The 27,134-nt window shown below is 31.6% G+C and overlaps 1 pseudogene; it reads left to right on the plus strand.

The window, feature by feature from the left end:
• The first annotated feature begins 2,864 nt into the window (after nucleotides 1–2,864).
• Nucleotides 2,865–26,070, plus strand: LOC149535760 (floricaula/leafy-like protein; annotated as a pseudogene).
• Nucleotides 26,071–27,134: the final 1,064 nt, after the last annotated feature.

Raw genomic sequence — 27,134 nt, forward strand, 5'->3', positions numbered from 1 at the left:
ATACTAATCACTTTCAAGTAGTCTAAACTTGGTCAACACAAGTGACTCAATGAACACTACGAAACTCAATATATAAACTAAATCACTTGGTTGACACTCTTTAGTTCAGTCAACACTAGACTCACATCACTAACACTATGAACATGGTAGATGCTGGAGAACATGGTTGATACTGTACAACTTGGTTAGTATTGTAAAGCTCTATTTGCACTATCATTGATGAACTCGGTAGATATTGCTCAGCTTGAATGGAATGTATATTTTGAAACTTGGTAGCAACTGTAGAACTTGATAGTGGATGGATTGCTTGAGTAAAACTGTAAAATACAAGATAAGCTCAGTAGTTGCTAACAAATTGCCTAAGTGTGAGTCACTAATAAACAAACTTGACCATAATGTCAACATTACAATCTTGTCAAACTGGTTTTATTTGTTTTATGACACATCTTATAGGAATAATGGATAATATATGTAACCTTATGTTTGCAGGATGTTGGACAAGGTGGGGGTGTTCTAACTCTAGACTTATTTGTTAATCACTTCTTCATCAACCTATAGTCACCGTATTCAAAGTTTTCAATTCTTTTCCTTGTTCTAAAAATGAAATATTTTATTTAAGATTCCTTATAAGTTTAAGATAGAGCAACATATTCTAGAATTCAACTTCTCCCTATTTCACTTGCCTATGAAAACTAGTATTGAAGTCCCTATATCATTTTTGGTTGGGTAGTATGTAGTAGTGAGTAGATATTTGACATGTATATAAACAAGAGTAAAATAATAGTAAATAAGTTATTTTTTCATACAATTTATGTCTTTATGTTAACAAATCAAATAGGGGATGACACAACTAGATTAGGTAAAAGGTGCTTTATGATGGAATCTAAATTGAAAATGAAAGTTATAGCAATAGGAGGACTTGTGAATTTGTTTTAGGTTTGTAAATCCATGAACTTGCAAACTTGCAAATTGGAATAGTTAATCTATGAAACAACTAAAACTCAATCTCCATTTTCTCCTTGAAGTGAGAAACACCATTAGATCAATAAAAAGTAAGGTGTCTTCTCGTATCAATTATGAAAAGGAAAATGAAGAAAATGAAGAAATCATAGAAGTTTGAACAAAATCAATTACAAAATGTGGTCTATGACATTGTGCTAAAATGGTAAAATAAACTTTCTATCATAAGATTAAAAAAAAGAGAGATATCTAGCAAACAAGTAGGTTTCAAGCATCTTGCTAAACTAATGAAAAATATTATGTGTAATTGTTTAAGGATTCAAAAGATGTTGAAGATCAGACTCACAATCATTATCAACTATTACCTAGTTAAAAAATGTAATTTTTCCTGGTCATACAATAATGGTTAGAATTGCCACAAAAACATTGGTCTATGCACCCAACTTAAAAAATGGAAAGGAATACCTAAGTCTTTGGAGAATATATCTATCAAAAATTTCTCTATAAAATGATTATACACGTGCATTTAATGTTGATTTTGTGAGCAATTTTTTTGAAGATTTTAGAAATCTTCACAGATATGTCTAGTATAGCTAGGAAGAATCCCTTGGGTAAAATACACATCTACTATACGATAAGTAGTTTGATCTCCTGAATCCAATTTGTAAAATATGATAGACATCTATGGAAGCCATGTAAAAGGATTAATGCATTTTGAATTTGTGTGGGAAGTTATGACTAATTTGATGTCAATATCTCTTATTATTTATCCTCTAGAGGGCACAATCTTGTTGTACATCATATTTATAGCCTGGGACACTGACAATGTTCCTTTTATTGTTTTGAAGGTCACATCTTCCATGTGCACTATACAATTCTTCTATGAGAAGGCTTTCCTTAAGTTCGCTATTCTTTACTCCTATTGCTTGGATTTATGAGGAGTAGGTTAATGCAATGTGGAGTTGTTTATTGTCCCAAAATTACCACCACAACATATATGCATTTCATGATACACACTATCTAAAACATAGGAGAAAACACCTAATTTGTCCATATTTTATGTACAAATTGACACCACCACATTTTTTCAATATAATAATAATGTTTGGGTTAATATCTATCTATGGGTGCCTAAACATGAAGCTATACATGTACACAAGGAAAGCCAAACAATTGCCACAATGAATCATACTAAACTACTGAAATAAATAGTCACAACCTTGATATGTGCATACTCTACACTAAATACAAAATTTCTCTATTAAATGATCCCAACTCATGAAAAATAAGGAGTAATAGAAAGGCTCAATGAAAGCTATTGAAATTATGTCAATGAAAGTTGTTGATATTATAATATGGGTGAATTTGAGTGAGGTGACCAAATTTTTCTTTCAAAATCATATATGCAGATATAAAATTTAAGTACAACATGTCCAATATTTTTGTAAATATACACATTAATTATACCAACTTTTTCTTTCAAAACTATATTTTTGTAAATATACACATTAATTATACACATATATTATACCAACATATTAATTACACCAAATTTTTCTTTCAAAACCATGTGTAGATATAAACATTAAGTACATGTCCAATAATTTTGCAGATATATTTTATTGTGAAGAAAAACCACACTTGACAATATGAACCCAAAACAAAATAATGAGAGAATTGCTAGATTGTGGTCTAAGTTCCAAAGAAAAGTTGATAAATTTAATTGTCCTTGCAAAAAGTGTAAGGGCTTAAAGAATTAAATAATTCTAATCAAAACAACCCAATGTCATTGTAGGAAACATGCTCATGTTGAAGGGGGCCATGATTTTTGTTGACTACTGAATGTGGATTTCCAACAAGAGGAACATGGAGGTGTAAATATCCAAGCTAAGGATAATACTCCCATGGAAGAAGATGATAATATGCCTGAGGATATGATTGAAGAAGATAGTATTGGCATAGCTAATGAAGATGCTCATAATGATGGTACTAGCACATCTAAAAATGATGATGAAGATGGTCTTGATATGCTTATACTTGAGAAGGCACACAAGCCCCTATATGAAGGCTCCCAAACAAGTATTCTCTTTGATATTGTGTTGTTGGTGAATTTGAATGTTATGAATGGTTTATCCATTGTAGCAATGCTAAGGTATGCCATTTTTGTCATCTTCAATGTTAGCATACCATCACTATTCATTATATTAACAATTTATATTTGATTGATAGGTGAGTTTTTTTTACCACCATCAAACATTTTTCCTTGTTTATACTGAGAATTATCTACCATTATGAATCAAATTGGAATGAAGTATCAGACAATACATGCATATCAAAATGATCACATTCTATATCATAAACAACATGAATTTGCAATAGAATGCCTTGATTTTCATACTAGTAGATATCAGGTAGATCAAATAACAAAAAAGGTGTCTCAAAAGGTTCTTTAATACATTCCCATTATTCCACGTCTTCAACAATTATTCAGGTGCACTAGCTTGCCACAATTTATGGATTACCATGCAAACAACAGAAGTCAAGATGCCATTATGCAAATGCCTACAAATGGTTTTGTATGTAAAGAGATAGAAGAAACATGGCCACACTTTAAAGAAGAACTTCACAATCTCAACTTTAATTAGCAACAGATGATGTTAAAATTGTTAGAGATATGAGATCTTGTTTACTTAGTGTGGCCTATCTTTGTTATTAACAATAACATTCCTCCTTGGATGTCCATAAAGAGGGAGCACATAATGTTGTAAATAATTGTACTAGATATATTTTTATTTAATATTTATCTAAATTAATTTATAAATAATACATGAAAATATTCATAATAATTATGTAGTGTCTCTGTTCATCCAATTACTAGGTAAGTACCAAGTTAAAGATATGAACATGCATATTGAGCTCCTTATTGATGAGTTGTTGAAGTTATGGAATGGGATCACTAAATATAACATCTCTAATGCAATAGGACAAAAGAAATTTCAATTCCATGCAATACTTTTATGGACAATACATGATGCCCCTAGCCAAACTCATTTTTGCAGTATGTTATATTGTCAAGGTCACATATTTTTGGTCTGTTATAGTGCTTACACATTTTTTCTATATGCTTAAGTTGTGCATGATAATTGTACATGATCTTTTAGGTCTTTAGACAAAATAAAAATTTGCATGTCCACTTTGTGGTCTGATGATGAAATCTCACCATTCAAGAAGTTTAGGAAAGCAGGTGTTTGATGAGTTTAGGAACTTTCTCCACAATAATCATAAATATCGTATTACTAAAAAATCCTTTTTAATGGGAAAGAAGAGACAAGAACAAGGCCACAAAGAATGAAACCTCATCTATGGAAGTTGTAATATGATAGGGGTAAGTGCAAGAAGTTGGGTCTCACTTTTAAGCAAAAAGTGGAAGTGTTTTTCCTATTTTAAAATTTTCTTGTTAAATGATGCCAAAATTTGAGGCATTTAGAAATTAAATATAAAAAAATTTAGAAATAAAAAATTTAGTGTTTAGAATCTAATTTTTGAATATGTAATTTATTTGTGTACCCATATGATAGATTTTGTTTTTGGTATGGATATTTAAAAACCACCTTTTCAAAATGGTTGTTTCAGGACCATACCACACTCATGTACGAACACCATAATTGGACACAAATAAATGAATTTTTGTAAGTCTTTTTAAAGGGAGTTACCTAATACACCTAAGATTGATGACAATATTTTTTCTTAATTTTTTATTGAATAATTTTATTATTATTAATTATTACTTGGCTATAAAGGTAATTTTTAAAACTTCTCATGTACGAACACCATAATTTAATCAAAATTTCACTTTTTTCAAAAAATATTTTTTTAAACTCAAAAGAATTGTATGTAGATTGATGACATATAAATTAATTTAAGAAAAATTATAAAATTAAAAAGTTATTAAAGTTTTAGTGAACTTCACTATTTTACATTTAGGTTCTAGCTTTCATTAAAAAATAATGCAAAAATAGTAAATAAAATTATAGCACTATTAAATTTACATTTATGAAATCAAGATAGTGAGAGCTTTAATGGGTTTTTGTTTCATAAAAATTATGGCAAGGTGTGAATTTGTCAGTTCAATGCCTTAGCCAAATCTTGAGAGGTCAAGGCATAGGCTTGGTCTCACCTAGCCTATCCCAAACCAAAATTTGAGGTAGGAGAAAAAAATCTCACCCAATGTTGTAAGAAATGGGTACCCTTTATTTGAAATTCAAAAAATAGGTATTTGCTTTGAAAAAGTCAAATCAACATATAAAATCCCCCTAAAAAGTAAAATTTTAAATTTTTAGAAACAGGTACCCATTTTTTAAAAGTAAAAAGTACGAACACATTTTTTACTTTTCAAAAATCGGTACTCGTTTCTATTTTTTTAAATTTTTTTTGTGTTTTCAAAAATGGGTACCTATTTTTTGAAAATAAAAAATGGGTACCTGATTTTTAAAAAAATGGGTGCCCATTTTTTTAATTTTGGATTGGATGCCTGAACCTAAAATAGGTATCCATTTTTTAAAAATGGGTACCCATTTCTAAAAGAGCATGATCTCAATCCGTATACTTCTGCGGCATTAAGACCCAACTCCTTGCTTCTACCCATTATAGACTAAATTGTCGAGGTAATGTCCAGTTTGTCGTGTAAAGTTTAGAATTTATATTTTAATATTATCTTTTATTTATTAATGATGTAGTTGATGCTTATGAAGGTTGTCAAGGCGTCAATCAACAACTTTCTAGAGGAATAAAAAGTTATCCTACTCAATTTAGTAGATTTCCATACTACAAGGATTTTCCAATCATGCATTTATTTGATGCTATGCATATTGGAAAGAATGTAATAGAGACACTATGGAAAATATTGGATGAAAGGTGTGATAGAGAAAAAAAGTGCCAAAATTTGTACCGACATTCATGAATCCAATCATGCACTAAAAGATTTCATTTAATCAAATATCAATGGAGATCTCATAAAAATGAGTGTCCTTCCTGGGTTATTAATAGAGCAATAAAGTGATGCATTAAAAGAAGTCATAAAAAAAAAAATTTCACAGGATTTGCTGCAAATATAAGCACTCTTATATCAAAGAAAGGTGATTTTGGGCCAAGTTTGAAAACACATGATTGGCATACCTTTGTTAAGGTAAGTCATGTTTTCTATTTACAATATAGTTGTAAAATTTCATGTACTACCTATTGTATTATTTCATAATATATTAAAATGATCATTTTTAGTGATTGTAATATGTCCTACCTCTATCCCTCCCACACTAGTTTGACAACAGTATTAAACAAGTTATATATGATTTTGGAAAATACATGAGGTTAAAAGTGTTATTTCTTAGATTTGTTGCACATATATTATATTTATGACTTGCTTTACTTTTTATTTAATCTATTGCATAATTTTATCCAAAATCTCATTTATATGTTCTTGTGTGTTGAACCTCTTTTAGGTAGTTATCATCTAAATAAATTGATAAAAAAGATTTAAAATATTGGAAGAGAAAAATATCATAGCTTATGTGTGAAATGCAAAAGTGTCTACCTTCAATTACTTTTCAATGCTCAAGAACACTACCTCATACATCAAGTTGAGAAGATTTAATTGTGTGGACCTATAAAAACTAGGTCAATGTGGATGGTTGAGAGGCACTTGAAATTTAAGAAGGGCTTGGTTTGACAAAGAGCACATCCTAAGGGTTCTATGGTATACTAGACCATGTTAGTGAATATCTTTCAATGTTTGTAGCAAATATCCATGTATATCACATTCGGGATCCCAACTCTATTAAAAAAATTGAAGGGGAATACATGACGGGGAAAGGTAAATTAAAGAGTGAGAGGTAATTATAAGATGTTTATTTTAGTTAATTAATTCTTATCCATCATTAATATAAGCTATTTCTAATTACTCTAGTTATTTTCTTTATAGTTAGTCATGAGTGGGATGTACTACATTTGTATATTATAAACTTGATTGGATGACAATATGGATTCAATAGTCTTAAGAAAATGGTCACTTATAACATGGGATGGTGTTGCATTGTTGGTTAAAAAAGCTCATCGTAATGGAGATCCCAATCTTATGCTAATAGTACTTGATCTAGCATATGACTTAAGAAAGAAAGATACGTAGAAGATTTCTAATAATAACCTATAAGTTTAATATCAACTCAAAGATCAATACAAATAATCTTGACATGTTTGAATAATTGTAGATCAAACACTACAAAGCTATGTACTACCATGTTCATAAACTTCACATAAAAATGTTGTTAGAAATATGGAATACTAAGAGGGGGGGGTGAAACAATATTCTACAAACTTTTTTTGCCAACTGGATATTATTAATTACTTTTTACCATGCATAAGAAAGTAAATAAGTAATGTTGAACATAAATAATAACCATGCATAAAAAGAACTCATAACACCATATTTTGTTAACTAGGAAAACTCTAGCCAAGGGAATACCCTTGTGGTGATGATACCCACTAGATAATATATATATATATGTTCCTTGTAAGAGGATGGACCCTATTAGAAGTCAAAGAGAAAATTTAGTATAGAGAGTCCCTGTTAGGAGACTTTGAATCCCTATTAGGAGATTCCAACCTTGTTAGGAGTTCTAGTATAATAGATGCGAGAAGAGCTCACTACTCAAACAAGTAATTATTCCTCAAGTATATAGGTGTTGTAACTTCTTTCTTGACTAATCTCTGACCTCAACTCAATCTTGGATCACAAAATCAAGCTCTCAACAACTTCACATATATTGCTTTGTAGAAGATTCACATATCACTTATTACAATACAATTACACACTTCTTTTCACAAGATGTCCTTTGCATAAATACCATTCCTTTTCACAAATTGCTGCTAGGTCAGATAAGATCATAATATTCTTTTCCAACTTAGAGTAAACATCTTTGATGTCATCCCTAATTGGTCAAGTAATTATTTTATAAACAAAACAAAACAATTCCTTTACCTTTAATTCAGTTGTTCTGTTTCACTCATAAAACATGAATATCTCTTTTTTGTAATGTTAGTACCGATGTCCAAGGTTATACACATCATCATCAACATGTATACTATCTCCATCTAACTTTTCTAGTCATAATATGACATTAGAAATATTCTACATATAAAATAATGTACTGTTGTAAACCAATTTCATACTTAGACAATTTTTTGAGTACCAAAAGAAAAGTATCTTTATTTTCAAGGTTTACCACAAGTATGTAAATCATGTGTTGCCATTAATGATAATAATTACATCACTAAATATAACCAATTTTTGACAAAATTCAGAAAAAATGAAGAAAACTTGTGATTTCAAGATAAGTGTAGTCTTCAAGGTCACCAATATTTCATCTAGTAATGACATACATCCTCAACAATCTAAAAATTGATACTATGCCATTTTGGATGATATACTTGAGTACAAATTTAATTCATTCAAATTAGATTTATTTTTTGTCAAATGGTATAGGCTATGACTGAATCAAAATGATTTTGATAGGACTATTATTGAACATGATAGTGAGTTTACAATGATTAATACAAGGTCATTTGAGCTAGCTAGAGATGTGCCCTATGTTCTTCCAAGCCAATTTGAGCAAGTGTTTTAATTTTTCATTCTACACAAACTGGGGTAGTCATTTTTTGTTTGACATGATCCAAGAGGAAGGCCAGTAAAGTATAATGTGATGGAAGAAGAAGATACTGAAGAATTAGAAGATGAAGTAAATGATGATCATGAATAACTATTACACAATGATAATGATGATTTGGTGATGTTGATGATAATAGTGATCATGATCATGATCATAATCATGTTGATGAGGATGGTGATGATCAAGGTGATGATGGTCATGATAATGGTGATGAAGATGATGATGATGGTGATGAAGACAGTGGTGGTGATTATGATTTTCAAAATGACAAGTATGATGATGGTGATGATGAAATGGATGAAGATGACGATCAATGAAATATCTGTCAATGTATGATCAATTTCAAGTATGATGGGGTCATGATTTATTTATAGAAATTTGTTTGACTTGTATGTTTTTATAATTAAGTTATTATGTTTTGAACTCTACTGTCATGGAGGATATACAATGATATTGCATAGCTACCACACATAAAGTAGAGATAAGGAATTATAAAATATACAATTATTTTAATGAATGAATTATGTAATTTTTGTCTTCTATGTAATTTGTAGTATATAGAGCATTGTAAATAGATAACTTTTCATTCATTATAATATGGGTGAATATGATGAGGTAGGTGACCAAACTTTTTTTTCAAAACTATATGTATAGATATAAAATTTAAGTACAACATGTCCAATATTTTTGTAGATATACACATTAATTAGATCAAATGTTTGGCTAACTTAAGATAAATAATTTACATATGCAGGCTATTCAACACCTTTGACTAGGATCTTGCATAGTCACATGGATCAACAAGTATAAGTCAATAGACCCTATAGATACAATTTTTTATTTTCATATCTTCTCTTTACTGTCAACATCAACTTTAGTCCTAGTTTGTCTCTCATTTTATGGATTGTAGGTATCACCAAATATGTATTGTATAATTTGTCTTCCTCGAGTGAGGAAAATGCAGGAATAGAAGACAAAAGTGGGACGTCTAATATGTCTAAAATAGGGAGATCAACTAGAGGTCAAAAGACTCGAAGAAAATTCAATAAATGAATGCAATGTTTTATTGCTAAAGTGGGATCATGTTCTTATGATAAGGAGAGTGATAGGAAGGTTCCCTTGAGGTACACACATCTTCAGAAAGAATGGGTACCCAAGGAACTACCTCTAGTTAACACTTATTTTTCTATTAATGAAAGCATATATCGCATAACTCCATCTTTATTACATGGTTTGGGCCTATTTTCCATGGATGGTATAAAAGTCTACTACAATAAAGTCATTGAATTAATGGAGTATGTAGGACCTTGTTACAATTACAATAATTGAATGCAGATTGTGCATTAAAAAAAAGTATTTTTAGGTATGCATTGTCACCAACTTATATACAATGCAAAGAAAATGATCAAAGTAAAAGGTTCTCTATGTATATTGATGGAAGGCAAAAATAAATAGGAAATATTGTAGGATTTATAAATAGTTCTCAACCCATGTCAACTAATAAGTAGTCAAATTTTATATTCGAGGTAGCAAGGGAAATCATGTTTTTATATGTGTGATAAAATCAATAAGTACATGGGAAGAGCTTCTGATAGATTACAATTTGAATTGTATAGATATAATTTTTTTTCCCTATCATGGGACTTGTAAGTATAACACTTAAACCAATTGCCTCTAATTAATATTGACTCCAATATATAACCTACTATTTTATTAATAATTTTTTTGGTAAGTCTATTACTTTAATTTCATTGCTGATTGCTAAGAATTACTAATAATTTTCATAGGGTGACATGAATAGACCACCACCTAAAGGTATGGATGCACCATCTCACACACCTTCTTCAATGAAGGTAAACCTTAATTATTGTAAGTGTTCAAATTATATAGAAACAAATATTGTATTATTATGTTCTTTTCTTTATGGCTTTGGAGTTATTTTGATGGAATTTTACTAATATTGATGTCACAACTTGATACTTATTGATAGGGAAAGCTAAAAAATTGGCAGATCAAATGTGATTTAAAACATGGGCATCATTTCTAGATGACATTTCTCTTAGTGTTGACCCCATATTCATGGCCCACCAACTCATACAAAGACACAAATATGAAATTCTTAACATTATCCTTGAAGGTGAGACAAGTGAGGAGACAGAGGCACTGAACAAATAATTGATAAATAGAGTCAATTCTTTGAACGTAAGAAATAATTAATCTCAAGCAATAATAGAAGGTTAATAGATGTTTATATTTTATAGTATCTTATGGATGATGATCTAAAATATTATGTGTGTTAGTCTCAGAATGGTTTTGACATTTGAGTGCCAACACACTTAACGATTTTCTACATTGGATCCGAGCACACTATGTATGTCGAGCCACAACATGAGCTGAGTCAGGAAATCCAACAGGTGTCGAGTGATCTTTAGGTGCTAAGTGAAGATCAAGTGATGAATGAATTCAGGTTTCAAGCATGATACAAGTGCCAAGTGATATTTGAGTGCCAAGTCACAAACGATGCCGAGCAATACAAAAATGCAACAGGAGCTGAGTAAGCTAGTTTGTTGTAAGTGTCGAGCATTTAGAATCAATAAGTGCCAAGTAACACAGAATACACATATGAGTTTGTAACTTCACTAATTCAGAAGTAAACCATTTTCATGGCCAACACATGATGAATCTTGAATGATTAAAATAATAAGATTGAATCTTTTTTATTTCCTATGCAATCTACATGCAACCAATAAGAAAAATGGAGAAGGCATGCAACCAATAATAAAAGTGCAAGGAATGAGGGGGAAACAGAGATTCAATATGGATCGTAGATCCATATCTAACCCTAAGTCTTTGAATGTCTTTATAAGGAAGACTAAATCTTATTGTATAAGTGAATGGATGAGGGTGTGTAAGGGAAACTATTTCCGAGTGGAAAGTATCAGATCTCAGAGGATCAAGATCAGAAAAAAGTAGATTAAGTGTCTGTATTTAGCAATCAAAGGATTGTAAGCTATCAGGTTTATTAGACCTAATACTCTCTAGCAATTGTATTAGAAAGGAAATCCTATGGTGACAGGTTAGTTTAACAGCTATTTTGTTGATCCTTTAAATAGGTGATTAAATCCTTTAACAGGGTAACACTTCATGTAAAGTGATTGTAAATCCTTTAACTAGGTCACTATTGATACAGTGTAAAGCCTTTAATAAGGCAGGCCTTTAACATGGTAGACCATCAGAAGTGGTCAAATATTAATGCTACAGTAATTTTGTGGGTATCATCCCCACCCTAGTTTTACCTTCTTATTTCTAGAGGTTTCTGGGTTACCAAAATCTCAAGTGTTATGTGGTTATGCTTATGTGTTTCTCATAATTGTTTGATATGTTTATATGCATGCAATCTACTTTCAGTTAAAAAAATTTAATGGTCAAAGTACAATACTTCTGGTTCACCCCCCCTCTCAGAAGCATTATTCCTATTTGAATATTCCAATAATGTGTTCTTCTACAATGATTTTTGACACCTGCAAGACTACATGGTGAACATGGTGAGGGTTGCAGTGCACAACCTTCATGTAAGTATCACTTTCTCTTTACAACATTACTAAAAATTATAGTATTATTACACCGTTGAGTTTATTTAAGGAAGATTCAATTATGATTGAGTGCTATTCCATATGTGGGTCTCTATTTGAACTAGTTTAGGTTGTGCTTGACTACAAAAGATGAGAGTGTTGTGACCAACAAGTTCAACTAAGAACTTATTGACTATAAATAGATCCATGTAACATCAAGATTACACTAGATAAATCAATGGTAATATACTAAATTAGACATAGGATTTCCAAACATTGTAATATGCCTTGCACATTCTAGTTCCTTAGCAAAGTCCATTATTTAATTAGATATTCATGGTTGCTAATTCATGGTTTGTTTGATTTCCTAAAATATGACAACACAAGATTCAAATGGGATAAAAAGAGGATTAAAAAATCACTATTTGAATCCTCCTTTTTCGAAATAATATAATTATCTTAATTTAGAATTCACTGATTGAAAACTTCCACTATTTTAAAATAGATGTCAGACTAGTGAAATTCATATCATATCACACATTATCTTCTTTCAACCCTCTTTAGAATATTCTTCAAAAGTCACAAGAATAATGTACACATGTTAACCAATTCTAGATACATCTAGATTGTTGTTGCATGAACAATCAATGATTTTTTAATTTTTTTTTGAAAATACCATTTCACCTATTCTATTAATTTTAATAAAATAATTCATTTAGATTTAAAATTAATAGAGTTAACCAAGTGCCCTAAATTTGTATTCATTAGAATTTGAATATATCCAATATGCTTTCAACAATATTGTAAGTGACCAGAAGTAAAGAAATAGAGGTTTAAGATGTCTCATAAAAGTTTTTAATTCTAATATAGAAGTAATATTAGAGGTATAAGATGTCTCATAAAAGTTTAAAATTCTAATAGAAAAGTAACATTAGAGGTAGGTACCAACAATATATTAAGACCAACAAAAGTTATTTAATGCACTAATATGTTTCGAAAGTTGGGTACATGAGCAAGGTTGATTATGTGTGTTGGCATGGACCATTTTGAATGCAGTGGAAAATAAATTGATGTTAATTTTATGTTTCCTCTACTACTAACTAGTACATTTGGTTCCTTTTTTGATAGATTAACAACAAGATTACACTACAAGTTAACAAATTTTGCTTCTCCACCCCGTTTAAAAAAATGATTAATTCTATGCTTAATGTATTCAAATGAAATATGACTTTTAAAATTAAATCTTTTAATATTGGGTAATTACTAATTTATCATTCGCTTAAGCATAACTTGTTATGTACTAAGTAGATACAAGAAATGTTTAAATTGAGTGTGTAAGAAATGAATAGCCATTTCACAAATGAAAGGTATGTAGAGAAGAATGACACATAGATTTTACTTGGCCATCTTACCCAACTTGGTCCTTGTGTTAGTAACCTTATGACTATTATGGGTATACTTGTTTTATTTTTTAGCTCGTCCTACTCAGTGTTGAAATAGGACATCTAATGTCGAAAGTGAAACTAGTCCAACATTGTTTGTTTTCATCAACATTAGAACACTTAACTTTTATTTTTGGATGTTTATAGCTAGTATCCCATTTTATCTTTATCCAATGCAAATGTCTTTGCTAACAATATTGTATCCTTCATCTCATGATGAAGTACAAACACCTCCTTCAGTCATTGCTCTGATATTGTCAAGTGCATTGTCGGCAACAAGGAGCATGCAAACATCCTCAACTATGCCAAGTACAACTTGTAAAACCTTGTTTTTCTATATTTTGTAATGTGTGAATCATGCATTATTTTTAATTTGGGTGGATTTTATACTCATGTACCTATTTTGTGCACATATAGATAGACCTTCAATTGATACAACAATAGAGACTAGTACTATAGAAGCTAATCCATTTCTTGGAGCAGGCCATGTGACTAGTACTAGTTCTTTTGTGGGGAAATTGTTGCTGAACAAGAAAACTATATTTCTATTAAAATTATGAAAGCTTCCAGGTGCTTTAAAATTGTTATTATTTACAATGTAATTTAAGTTTACTTATCATTTTGGATTGATAATCTCATGATGTTTTTGTAGGAAATAATGTTTTCTTTGATCATCTTTTTGATATAACATTAAGGCTATTTGGACCCACCATACATAAAAGGAATCTAGTTTCATATCATTGCTACAATATTTTTCTTTTCTTCCATTTATTATACTATATTAAAGTTATTTATCTAACAACTTTAATTTTTTTTTTAAGGTTGAATGACTAGGGTCTTGAATTAAAAAATCAGCTCATTACATCTTTTGAGGACCTTTTTGGAAAAAAAACATTTTTGACATTGCCCTAATTCTCAAAAGAGCATCAAAACATATAAAGACTATGAGGGACCAATATAGAAGGGATTTAAAGGAGAACACAAAGTATGACCATCCTCTTATGATTCCACCAATGGAGTGGAATGAAATAATAGAAGATTCAAAAGAGAAAAGGTTACGTGATAAAGGAAATGAACTAGAAGAGGGAAAAGGAAGGCATGTCATGATATTATTAAGTAGAATATAATCATGCACTAATTAGTGATCTTTGTAAATATATAATCTAACGTGTTTAAAACTATTCATACACTACAAAAAAAATCAGTGGCTACAAAAGAGAGAGTAGAAAAGGTTGGCCAACACAAACTAGGCTCTGGTCGCTATATGTATCTTCAGTCTCAACTTGTAAGTAGCAACAATGGAATTTCATATAATTTTTTTAATATAATGTTGCAAACAATTGTTTTTAATCAAATCATACATGCAAAACTAATGATATTATGAAAAAAAATATAGGACACATAATTCAATGTAGAGCCTATGGATGAAGATAAAAAGATTGCCTTGAAGGAAGGATATAAAGTCATGGCTACACGCCTATGCCAAGAATCTGGTGCATCGAATGAGACATGGGTAAATTGGTCAAATCAAAAGTAAATCAAATTGAATAGTTGAGAAATTTATTTTTTGGCATTAGTTTTGAACATAAATTGACTGCATAACATTTCACTGTAGCCTTCGTATCCTATCACAGAACCTGGGTGTGATGAAGGCCATGATGTGCATCATAGTGGTGGAGGTATTAATTTACCATTGGAAATTAATTACACAATTATGAACAAAATTTAACATCTTCAATTGTAATTTGATGTGTAACTTTTTTTTGAATATTTTAGAGCATGTTGGACATCATGGTGAAGGAGTGAAGCATGTTCCAAGTGTTTAGCATGTTGATGTGGTAGTGGATCAAAATGTTAATGTATAGAATGTGGCATTGTCAGGTAAGAAAAGTGCATGTTATGTTGTATTGGTTAATTAAATACTTGTAGTAGTTAAGAAAATAAAAAGAGTATGTCAATTTAACTCATTTACTTGTTCTTGCAATATAGCCCCCATTAGTGCAATAGCCTCCTGCTCCTCAAAATAGGAGGCATCATAATTTGAGATTACATGTACCATAAGAGGAGGAGAATGAGGAAGATATGATGCTCCTACTAGCTTTTTTCTTAAGAGAGATAAGAAAAACAAAAAGAAGAAATGATTTTTTAAAAATGCTCTTTAGTAAACTTTGTTGGATAATGAAAGAATGTTATTTTAAGTAATTATCTATGAATATTGCAAATTAATATTTATTTTTATTTCATGTTAATGAAGTCTTGACTTGTATTGTGTCTTGATGAATTTTATATCATATTAATGAATGTTATGTGATTGTATTGATATAATGTTATAGTTCATAAATGGATGAATGAATGAATGAAGTATGTAATTAGATGATAATGGGGAATTTATATTGATGTTAGGGGGAGGGGGGTGAGGCCAGATGAGCTTTCACCTTTACATGGTTGGCCTTGTTAAGTAGAGAATATTAAAGTATTCTTGAAACCAAGTGAAGCTCAAACTAACATACCAAGGATATCTTCCTAACCAACTAATAGTTTCTTTTCTTTGAGATAGAGTTTCATGTCCATTCCTTTATCAATCACTACCCTTTTGGGCTCCTCAATTTCCTACTCTATTTATTCTTTTTCTTCAAAACTATTACCAAAGTAGCAATTTATTCTTGATCTTCTTTAGCTTAGTTACCAAGTGATATAATTTTGATCTTGATACCTCTACTTCCTTCAACTGCTATTCTATTATATTCATTAGGTTTTTATCCCTCACCCACATTTTTTCAAACTTGAAAGGACATTATTTTGGGAGTGAATCCTCAATGATATTTAGTTGAACTGCAAAGTGGTTTGAACTAGAATGAGGGAGGATATGGGTCAAGACAGTATATTGAAATCAATTGTTATTGAGATTATTTGGTGATTCTCCACTATTTTTCTCTAGGATTCATTACAACATTGACTTCATTATAGTATTAAATTTAAAAATTCCAATATTTTTGTTATAAAAAAAAATCATGTCCAACATATGCTTACACCAACCTTCCTACAAGGAGGTGGGCAACCGTTTTTTGTTGGTGGATTGAGTCTATCTATACAATGTATTGGCTTCTATACCAACTTCATACATACAAGAAAACTTTGGTAAGATTTTTATTTTTGTTGAGAAATCCCTTTTTTTCCCAAGCACAAAATTTTGATATTTTGATGCTTGTGAGAGCTAGGAAACTAACTAATAAGCACTGCAAATATGCATTAAGGAACTTAGTGACAATGTCTTGTATTACACTCTTGGAGATGGTGACCCCAAAAATTTGTAGACTCAAGACTTGGAAAGTAAAGTTACAATCTCTTAAGAGTCATATTTTTTTAGTAAAAGAAACAAATTTTTTTGGTAACCACTTTTTAACCTGATTTTTATTTTTGTTGAGAAATCCCTTTTTTTCCCAAGCACAAAATTTTAATATTTTGATGCTTGTGAGAGCTAGGAAACTAACTAATAATCATTGCAAATATGTATTAAGGAACTTAGTGACAATTTATTGTATTACACTCTTGGAGATGGTGACCCCAAAAATTTGTAGACTCAAGACTTGGAAAGTAAAGTTACAATCTCTTAAGAGTCATTTTTTTTTAGTAAAAGAAACATATTTTTTTGGTAACTACTTTTTAACCTGCCTTTACATTTGATGCAAGGAGGAGGTGTTAATACATTCTTATTACCCAACTCTATAACTAGGTTATTTCCAAGCCTACCAAACATATTACAATCATGGTGGTAAACATATTGTTCTTCCTTTAACAAGTCTCAAAATGCCCAAATGTTTGAAGAACAACTGAATACAATAGTTGGGAAAGTGATACTTAATAACTAATTTCCCTATGAATTATAGGTACAACTTCCTTGTAGGTGATTTTCAAAGAATTTGTTTGTTTCTAATCCTACTATGATGTATTCTTGACTAGAGAATAGAAGAGGTAAACCAAGTTTGACCTAGGCAGGAATAACTCAGGCAATGTGTTGGTCTTGAAATGAGATCAACTTTGAAAATTTGCACATCTTATGAATCCACATAATTGATTATGCAGTTATGAAAACTTGTAGTATGAATAAAATATAGAATGAAATGATACGAAGTCACGATAGAAATATTCCTTCAAAATTTAGTAATTCTCTAATTACTTTGCTAGTTCATTAAATTGAAAAGAGAAACAAAGCTCCATTTGTCTTCAAATTTATAATCTAACCCATAAGAAATTGATGTAAAGAAATATCTATTTTCAATGTGCGTAGGTGGTGTAAATAGAAAATTAAGAAAAATAGTTCTCATTCCATTTATCGAGGTGTGTAGGTGGCATCTTAGAAGTTTGTACAAAGTTCCTTAAATCATGCATTTAATATTTTTTGTGATCCACAAAGGAAATATAATTTTATAATTGGGCCACATGGTGGTGTGTAGATGTATTTGGGTGGGAATTTAATATTTGTTTTAAGGTAGTTGTATTTACCTTTTATCCCACATTGGTTGTGTTTGTAATATCTTGGGTGGTAAGTGCCTATATAAGCAATGCTTATGATTATTTTTAATCAAGTTCTTCAAGTATAACATCTTCAACTATAATCTCTTTAACTATAAGCTATTCAAGTATAAGTTGTTGTAGTGAAGCTCTCATGGTGCAATCTCTTGTATGAAAGCTTGGAGGTGAAAGATCTTGAGAGGAAGTTTCTTTTTGGTGAAGCTCTTCTTTGTGGAAGTTTTGTTGGTGGAAGCTATTGGTGAAGCTCTTGGTATGAAGACTCTTCTTGTGGAAGCTCTTATTTAGGAGTTCTCTTATGTTGAAGCATTTGTAAATGTCTTTTGGAAGAAGTAATATCTATGATGTCATATTGTTGATGTTGTAATGATTTTCAAGTATAATAAAAGCATGCTTTGTTAAGAATTTTGTCTTTTCTTTGTCTCCATATTGTTGTGATTCTAGTTGTGGGTTGCTAAGGGTGGTGTGGCCCTTAATTAGAAATAAAGTAACTAACATATGCATGGAATAGTAAATAAATGGTATCAAATAATTCTATTCTTGTCTCTACAACAAAAGAACATTTCACACCAAAATTTGTCAACCCCTCTATTATCAAAATAATTTACATTTATGGTTTTCCATCATCTCTTAGTTCTAGTAGAGATTGATAACAATAGATTATCATTGAGTCTTTGGGGCAAGTCAATCAATTGAGATGAATAACATTAAGCAAGATAGTTGAGATGGGTTTCATTGCCAACACGTTGGTCAATCTGACTGAGCAAGAGTTGAATGATGTTGTTAGGATCATGGATGAAATATATGGCCTTGATCTTCTTATTGGGGAGAATTATGGAAATAGATTTTCAATTAGGGTAGAAGAGATAAGGTTTGATGATGTAAGAATTTTCTTTAGGGAAAAATTCACCTAAGATCAAAGAACTCAAGCACAAGCACAATAGTAGACCAGAAAGAGTATGATCAGAATATTGATATGTATTCAATTCAATGTGAAAGTACACTAGGAGTGCATGTATATAAAAGCCTCTGGAATGCTTCTAGAATGCATAAGAATCAACAACATGATAAGTCATACAACTAGGCACATGTCCACCAGATGTGGGTTATCCTCCATTAAGCATATGAGTAAGTGCAATGATGATGAGAGGATAAGCCTACAAAGGTGTAGAATGAAAAATAATGTTGTAGACACATGTGCTGAATTAGAGTTGCTTACTTCTATGTTGTCAACATGACAACTCATAAAAGTACACAAACTTCTAAGTCTCTCACCTAATGAATAATAAAATCATTCAATATAATAAAATAATGCATTAGCCTAAGTAAACTTAAGTAAAGTGTAAATAGTAAATATGTATTTACACCAACACCCCCCCTTAAGTGCAACTTAGGGGAATGCCCTTAAGCTTATGAAAACTAGGATGAAATGCAAGATGGGTCCTAGCTACTAGGCCATGTTAGGTACCCATGTACATAATGAAATGCAATCTCTCATAAAGAAGAGAAAGAGGGAAAACCTCATGGGAAAAACCTTCCCCCAAAAAGAGAGATAAAAAGACAAGATGCATGGATGGATGGAGTAATCAAGACCCCTCAATTATGACATACATCAAGTATATACAATAGTAAAGAATGAGAAGAACAAAACCCCATAAGAGGATAAAGTCCCACCTATAAGAGAAGAGGAAGAGAGACAAGGTAGTCCCCCCCACCCCAAATGAAGAGTGCTAATTAGTGATAGTTTCTCCAAGGAAGAAGTTGGTCCTTGAGTGCTAAATAATATTCCTCCCCTTTGGAAGAAGTAATGGAAAAGGTATGAATGAGATGCTTCCCCTATATATAGAAAGAATCCCAATGATGAATGTTGTCTTTGAAACTTTCTCAACTATCCCTATGTTGATATTGACTATCCTCTCTTCCAAGGGTGCTGAAAAGAATGAGTGCAGATCTGACAAGGATGGATGTAGAACTTTTCCAAAAGAAATAACTATCTCCTCAAAGGATAAAAAGACCTCCTGTAACTGTTGTACATAATGATCCACAATCATATCAACTTATAAAGATTGATAATGTGGAGAATGGACATGAGGGTCAGAGTGAGCCCTTGCAACAACTGAAGAAGGATATGCCTCATCAAAGAGAAGATGTATATCATCAATGATGTCCCCCAAGTCTACTATGTATGAATCCACAAAAAAACCTGAAATGTTTTCTATGTAGTCATCCCCTATTACTGGAGTTAGAAGACAAAGTGTACCCTATTGTATTGGACCTCTCATTGTGGCAATGTAGGCATGTGGACTATGTTGATACTATGACCGTTCACTACAACTATCGATAGAACCCCATGTATCTGAATCTATTGAATCACTATTGATGGTGTCACTATTAGTTTCCATTGTGTATGAAGTGTGAAGAGGAGTAGAGGATAAGTTGTGTGAACTTTTCTCAGAGTGAACATCCTTCTCAACAAAGATGTCACAAGTCTCAAGATCCATAAGTTTGTATGCCTTAACACTGTCTTCATATCTGATGAAAGCACAAGGCCTAGGCTATCGTGCCTTGCATCCCTTAGAAGATATGTTTGCCCATGCTAGACAACTGAAGACTCTGAATTGACTAACAACTGGTTTTATATCATACCATGCCTCAAAAGGAGTCTTACCATCTAAAGCATTATGAGGAGACCTATTAAGTATCTGAGTGGCACTACTAATAGCTTTTACTTCAAGTGTAGGATCAAGAGACTTGACTTGTATCATGCAACTTTCCATGGACTTAAGGTTTCATATCCTTAGTGCTGCAACATCTATCTTGTGTAGACCAAATGATAGTGGATTCTGAAGATCAATTCCATCAAGTTTGCAAAATTCTTTAAGTCTTCTATCCCCATATCTACTTTCATTGTCCATCCATAGAACCTTGATGGGTTTCTTTGATTTCTATTCAACATGAATCTTGAAGGCTTGAAGCTTGCCCAACACTTCATTCTGGTGATGAAGAAAGTAGACCCATGTGTAGCATGAAAAGTCATCAATGAAAATAAGGGTGTAACAACCCTAGCTGATTAATGTCACTACAAAAGGACTTGTTAAAACCATGTGAACCAACTAAAGAAAAATGGGTGCTCTTGAAGACTTCCCTTTATCATACTTTTCCTTGAGATGCATAGCCACTGAACATGATGAACATTCACCCTTAGAAAAGTTGATGTTAGGTAGACCTTTGACCATGTTTTTAGAGAAAAGTTGTTGAAGATAGTAGAAGGCAAGATGACCATACCGCTCATGCCATAATTTGATTTGTGAATTAGATTGAATTAACAAGGCATGTGAAGGAGACTTAGGCACAAAGTGGGAGAAAGGATAAAGCCTCTTGTTATGATTGACTTTCCCCACTAAATCTAATGGATTCATGTTCAATCACTACTCATGAAACATGGGTCAATGAGTTTGACTCAAAATCACACAGTTAAATCCTGATAGCCATATCAAAACTTCACACCATTACTGAATCTAGAAGGAACTCAACTTTATTTCCATCTCCAAGGTGAGTGATTTGGTAAATTGAGAGGAGATTGGAACTAAGGTTTGGAACATAGAGAACATCTTTGATTTCCCCATTTTCCATCTCCACATGTCCTTTCTCTTCAACTTCCATTTTAGTATCATCTCCCACAAAGATGTGCGGTACTTGTGACTACTTTAATGAAGAAAAGTCTCCCTTTGAAGAACCCATATGATATGAGGCACCTGAGTCAAGAATCCATTTTGAAGAAGAACTTTTATTTTCCATAAGTGCTTGCCCTTTTCCCTTTGAAGTAGTTGGAGTTGAATCCTTGGAAGCATTTGGAACTTGAATTTTTTTTTCTTTTGGTATCCCTTTTCTTCATCCACCTTACCATACAATGCTTCAAGTTTGTCCCATATAGGTTTGGATTCCTTGAAATTGGAAATGTGGAAGAAGAGATCTCTATGTACGTAACTCCTTATAATTGCTAAAGCCTATTGGTTTTTAGTTTTCCAATCAATGAGTAATGTAGCATTAGTTGGTTTCAGAATTATTCCATCAACATAAAGAATTAGACCTTTTTCAATTATTCTATTCTATGCAATATCTTTCCATGTAGAATAACTGTGTGAAGTTAGAAGTGGACCTTTAGGTGAACCCATTATGCAAAAAATGGAAAGAGCATAAGAGAGAGACACAAAAACACAATACACACCCCCATTTTTCACTTAATCAAAAGACCCTCCCTCCCCCCCCCAAAAAAAGAAGAAGAAGAAGATGTTTTTGGGCACTTTATATGTAGTGCGTGTACAATAGGCCACTTATAAAAATGTACAAAGTGGACTTCTAATTTTGCTATATACAACTACCTTGTGAGGCCCAAATCTGTCACTAAGCACTGTAGCTCAAATGTACAACAATTCTAAAAAGTAATCAAAGTAATATAATGCAGAAAAGGCCCCAAGTCTGAAAGTGATATTTTTGTCCACCAAACCTATAATCTGATTGCACATCTAGAAACTAGACAAAAAATAATGCTCTTTCAAAAAAAATGGAACCTAAAAATGTGTCCAAATGAGCCCATACAAAGCATTTCAAGTTGTAAAATGCAGGATTAGATAGGTATAGTCACCAAAAAATGCAATTTTTGACAAATCCTTGTACCAAAACTAGAAAAGAATGAAACCACTAAATAGTTTAGGAAATTCTACCCAAAATCAAACAAAATTGCACCTGATTTGGAGGATGATCGAGTTATGGCCTCCCAAAGTCAGACTGTGAAATCAAAACTGCATGTGGTGAGAGGTCTGGATAGAAAAGTGCATGCTTAAATTTGACTATCAAATGACCATCACAATAGTTTAAAAATTCATGGGACTGATGATCAAATAGTCATCAAATTTAGTCTTGTGGAATGCTGACACAAGAAAAAATTAGCCTCCTCTGCTGATGTGGCAAGCTAATAGGGTGTATGACTGTATAGAATATTGACACATGGTAATATGGTCATACGAATTTTTTTGGAAAAATATGATGTGTATTGACACATGGAATCCTACATGTCATTACTAACTCGACATTGATGATGTGTCCGAGTCTACGTGGAGGTCTGCATGGATGGGGTTGCTGCTAGTTGAGGTGGCAGTCGAGCTCTCCAATATACATTTGACATGTATAGTTTTTCTATGTGGTAGAAAGGTGTCAAATTTGGATGCAAGCTGGTGGGTGTCTGTGTGGTAGTGTCTGTGGTGCACCATGTAGATGAGAACAAAAGGGGCTAGGAAATCTTTAATGGCAATGAAATGTGTTTTAAACATCAGAAACAGACACATGCCAGAAAGAGACACTGTCAAATTTTCCTTGGTGCTGCTAGAGAGGTATTTGAAAGGGCGAGACTCACAAGAGTAGCATCGAGAATTAAATACATCTACCGATGAATGTTTTACGGTGGCCAGGAAACTTGGTTTAATATGTGGGATTAGAGTTGTTACTCTATAAAAAAAAGCTCTGTCTATATCATTATAAAGCAAGGCCGACCATATATATGGATGTTATTAGCTGTGGTGGGCAAGGTCACTATAATGTATAAAATGATGCTAGCCAGAATGTGGAGTAAATATCACCAAATTGGCCGAGCTGATTGGCTACTAAAAATTTTCAAAAAATCCATCCATAATTGTAGAGAAAAAAATAGATCTAAAAAATAAATTGCAGATCTAAAAAAAGATCATACTCGAATTTGCAAATTAGACCTTTGAGTGCTAATTTGCAAAAAAAAATTTCCTCAAAACTGACTTTAGCCTAGGGTAGGCAAATTTATAGCTGATTTTCATTGAATTGACATTTTAGATGCAATGTTGAGGTCCATTCAGCTCTAGATGCTCCTAATGATTATGATACTCTAGATCTATTTTGAGGTGTTGAAGAGACAATGGTCTCAAGTGACTATGTGAAGAGAAATTCTCCAAGCTTTGATACCATGTAAGAATTTTCCTTGGAGAAAAATTCACCCAAGATCAAAGAACTCAAGCACAAACAATATAGTAGACCAAAAAGAGTATGATTAGAATATCAATATGTATTCGATTCAATGTAACAGTACACTAGGAGTGCCTATATATAAATGCCTCTAGAATGCATAGGAATCAGCAACATGATAAGTCATACAACCAGTCACATGTCCACTAGGTGTGGGTTATCCTCCATTAAGCACATGAGTAAGTGTGATGATGACAGGATAAGCCTACAAGGTGTAGCATGCAAAATAATGTTGTAGACACCATGTGCTGAATTAGAGTTGCTTACTTCTGTGTTATCAACATGACAACTCATAAAATTATGCAAACTCCTAAGTGTCCCACATAATAAATAATAAAATAATGTATTAGCCTAAGCAAACTTAAGTAAAGTGTAAATAGTAACTATGTATTTACACCAATAGATGAAGTAGAGAGGAAGAAGCATATATGGAACTCTTTGTTGTCATGGATGGAAACTAATGCAAGAGTGATGAGAATGGCTTAGACACACTATCTCAAGAAGGTAATTTGTGCCTACCCATTTCTACATATATTTGAATGGAAGAGTTATCATTATACTTGGTTTTTGTGTGCACATATAGATGCTTCCTTACTCTATTTTGTCCTTGTTTTCCTTTGGGGAACATATATGTTCTTGAGAAATTAATCAATTATATAGTTGCACATGATAGTTATAGTTTTTTCTTCTAAGAACACTATTTTGTACTCCAGTGTCCAAATTTTCCTAATGTTTTCCTCTAGATATTCTCCTCAAAAAGTCACATAAATTAGATCATATTAGTAGGTAGCCTCTAAAGCTATAACTATTTCATTGTTCATATAACTCTAAGTACCATTGTTGCATCATTTGTAAAGATGCAATTATTTTTTATGCTTCAACTCTCTAATGGGTTTTAAAACTTGTGTTCTTTGATAATGTCAAATATGGTAATTTTCTCTTCTAGGATCAATTTTGTGATAGTTTTTAGCATTGAGGTTTTAGATCATGGGATGTCTTATACATCATGAGAAAATGCATTATGATTATGAATAATGTACTCTATAAGCATTGATACTAAAGACTATCTCACAATCTATTCAATAAGAGAAAATAATTATCTAGTATAGATTGTGGAAATATAATACACTTTAGTAATTAAATATGATACATATGTGACATGAATAATGATTAATGGTGAAGGGGGCGAGATTCGATAGTTTCTAAGATTCATCATTTCTATATGAAATGTATTCTTTAATTTATTGGTTCTTTCTAATATTTGGTTAAGAGAAGGACTATAGATGGATTATAAGGGTCTATTAGATCATATGATGATAACTTAGTTGGGTTGTTGATATAGGACTATTAGTGGAAGAACCTAATGGTGATAACACTATGATTCTTTCACAAAATAACTATCCATTGAACTTAAATATAGGCAATGATCATGTGTTACTGCTACAAAATAATGGTTATTTGAATGCTACAATGAGTGGGCTAATGACACTACCTAATAATAACAACTATTGTAGTGATTAGAAACTCAACGCTTGCAAAAAGCAGAGGAGAAGGCACTCAAAAGAGTTTGAAGAAGATGGAGAAGATAGCCAAAGAGAATACCCTTTTATTGTAATTGAACCAAGAGAACTTGCAAGAGGAAAAAATGAATGGGCTTGACTATTTGATCTCTATGAGTAGTATAATAAGCTTTTTCAGGATGTTCAACACATCGCTAAGGAAAGAGGGGAGAAATTTCCTACAAAGGTATTTATTTATAATTCTTTACAATCTCCTCAAAAAGATAGTGCATAGGATTTAAAATCAAATCTTGGTTCTTTTATTTAAATAAGATTAGATAACTTATCAAGAGAAATTGATATTGTTTGTGACATGGATCAAAGTGTATTTACTTGTTTGAAATAGTGTTTCAATAAATAGTGCAATAACTCTTCTTACATGTTTAGATAAATGTTTAAATGTGTGTTGAAATGCATGGCTGACCTTGTTCAACATGCTTTACTTTCTTTTATAATGCTCATATTCATATTTAGTGTGGTTGTTTTGCAATCCCTATTACCTATGACTTCATAATACTCTATTATATTGACATTGATGTCTACAATATTGAATAGTTTTGTAGATCTCCAAAAACCATAGATGGAACTTGATGGAAAACCATGTGCTACTATTGTGAAAAGTGATCTCATGGCTCTATATGATAGTCTATTTAGTTAGGTTTACAATAGCCTTAATCTTATTTATGATTGCCATATTTGTAATGCTCAATATACTTTCTTAGGAGATAAATAGGAAAGAGAACTTATTTCAATACATTACACAAATTAAAGTATGTCTTGCTATGATACAACTAGATGTTACATCATCCAAATCTCTTCTAACTGATAATGAATTCAAGGATTCAGAGTTTAGAAAACAATTGAGTGAAACTATAGGTTCTTTGATAGACATGTAGTTCCAATTTTTAATGAAAACGATGTAGTGAGCACAAGAAAAGAACCGTACAAGGTATTTATTCCTACAATGAATTTAAACCACATACTTTGTTTATAAGTATGCCAAATTTTTAATTTGTGATTTATTTTGGCTAATTATTTGTGATAGTTTATTTGAAAACTAGTTTACTTCCATACATTTACCATTCCAAATGGTACATGGACCTATTTTGGAGAACTTTTAAACATGATAGAAAAATCTTGTTAGATATGTCATGAGAAATCAAAATGTTTTTGACCAATACATGCATATATCCAAGAGTTTAGAGACCTTCTCAATTATTAGATGGAAGACCTATTATAATTTTCTTGCAAAACCTATAAATTAAGATCACTTACCTTAAGATTGCAAAGGGAAATTCT

The sequence above is a fragment of the Cupressus sempervirens genome, chromosome 10, assembly GCF_028749045.1.
Source record: "Cupressus sempervirens isolate cs-2001-9-10 chromosome 10, ASM2874904v1, whole genome shotgun sequence".
In the NCBI taxonomy this organism is placed as follows: domain Eukaryota; kingdom Viridiplantae; phylum Streptophyta; class Pinopsida; order Cupressales; family Cupressaceae; genus Cupressus; species Cupressus sempervirens.